The sequence below is a fragment of the Eschrichtius robustus genome, chromosome 8, assembly GCF_028021215.1.
Source record: "Eschrichtius robustus isolate mEscRob2 chromosome 8, mEscRob2.pri, whole genome shotgun sequence".
NCBI classification, from domain to species: domain Eukaryota; kingdom Metazoa; phylum Chordata; class Mammalia; order Artiodactyla; family Eschrichtiidae; genus Eschrichtius; species Eschrichtius robustus.
In genome coordinates, this window is record NC_090831.1 from 123,222,421 (window position 1) to 123,224,575 (window position 2,155).

Below are 2,155 nucleotides of genomic sequence, written 5' to 3' on the forward strand. Positions count from 1 at the left end.
CTGCCTTTGAATTGTGAAAATAAAACTAAATAACAATTTTTTTAAAATGAAATAGAAGACACCCCAGGCAGGGTTTCTACAGTCCCATGGGGGGGTCCGTCTGACTTTGCACCCATCTGATGAGCTCCTGGGGTCTGAGTGGCCCACTGCACGAGGATTGTGCACAGTCAGACCAATAATACTGGTTGTCTTAGTTGGCTCAGGAGCTATAAGAAAACACCACAGACTGGGTGCTTAAACAACAGACAGGTATGACTCACAGTCTGGAGGCTGGAGGTCCAAGATCAAAGTGCTAACCAATTCAGTTCTTGGTGAGGACTCCCTTCCTGGCTTGTAGACGGCCACCTTCTTGCTATGTCCTTACGTGGCCCTTCCTTGGTGAGTGCACATGGAGAGGAGGCTCTGGCCTCTCTTTCTCTTCTTATGAGGACACTAATCCCACCATGGAGGCCACACCCTCAGGACCACATCTAAACCTAATTACCTCCCAAAGGCCCCACTCCCAAATGCCATCCCATTGGGAGGTAGGGTTTCAACATATAGATGTCGGTGGGAAACATTCAATCCGTAACACTGGTATCCACTTGGATTTGCTTTTTCTGTCCAGATAGCTGTAAAGGCTGGCGTGGTCCCAGGAGTGGGGATGGGCCCATCCGGGTGCTCCCTGCTCAGGCCCCTGAGATTGCAGCCCTCAGCCCCTCAGGGCACATAACTGACACTCCCAGGCTAGAGCTGGAGCACTGAGTCCCGACCAGGGGGCCCTTCCTCTCCGAGAATCTGTGTCCATGGGTTGGCAGCTTTCCTCTTAATCCCTCAAAACATTAAGGGCCTGCTTTCCCCCCAGTCCTACTCAAGGTGCTGCCACCTGACAACCTGGTGACACTGGTGGGCACGGGGATAGGAATTTTCAGCGACTTCGGTGACTCCCTGGTGCTCCCTAGGACGCTGTACCCGACCTCCATCTCAGGCAGCCCTTCCTAACTCACACAGGAGAATTAAAAACCCATAAAAATAGCCCTCCTTAGACTTCTCTGGAATTTGAATGGACTCTGGCTGGCCTTAAACACTTCCTTTTCACAACCCCGGCTTCTGAGTTTTCTCTCCCTCACACGTTTCATCCTTTTCATAGGAAGGCCCTCTCCTTTGTCCCCACATATGTCTTCCTTAAAAGCAGAGCCTCATAAGCCGGAGGGAAGGGCCACAGGTGCCAGCCTGGATGAACGGGGGCCCCCTTGAGAGGTTCATGGGAGGTCACTGCCCTCCCTCCAGCCTGGCCCTGCCCGTACCATCTTGCCTCCATTGGGGAAGTTTTCTCAAAGCCTTTCCGAAGAGCCAGGCCCACCTTTCTCTGACCTCCTATGTGGCAAGTGTGATTGTAAAAGCCCCTTTCTGAAAGCAACAGGCTCCTTCTTCACACCTTTGGTTTTCAAACCCAGAAGAGGGGAGCCAGGAAGGAGGGGCTGAGGGGGAGGCGGAGACCCCAGTCTGATCAGATCCTTCAGTCTGCAGGGCCCCATGAGGGGGCGGAGCCTGGCAGCCACGAGGTCAGAGCATCCGGAGCCTGAGACTGTGCTAATTCAGCGATGACATCGCAAGGCGCTGAAACAGGATCCCTGACGGTAGCTCCGGACCCTTCGCAGTTTTGAATGATTGGAAGTGCCCTAGGCCAGGCCCGCCTCTTCTCTGGGCCTCAGTTTCCTAAAAAGGCAGGAGTTAGAAGTGCCAAGGCTCTGGTAGGAACAGCAGTTGTGGGTGGGCTTGCCTCCAGCTAACCCCGCCCCCAGGGACCTTCCCTGACCTAAATCAGCCTTGGGGTGACCAAAAGGCAGTTGGGTGTGCTCCCAGGGCGGGTCAGAGAAATAATAGGAAGGACTTTGACAAGTATAGCTGCACTGGGCACGTGCTGAGGTAATCCATGAAAGGGAGCACTTCTGCCCGGCCAGGTGGCCATTCTCATGTTCAAATGCCGTTGAAGCACAGACCATGTTGTGCGCCTGGCAATCCACCCAAACCCTAAGAACTCAGCCCAAATTCCAACACCAGACTCAACTCTTCAGCTTTTCTAAAAGAACTCAATTTTTAAGCCTTTGTTACACTCAGGGCATCCTCCGTGCTAGTGACTTCTTGTGATTATAAAACAATCAGGAAAAAAAAG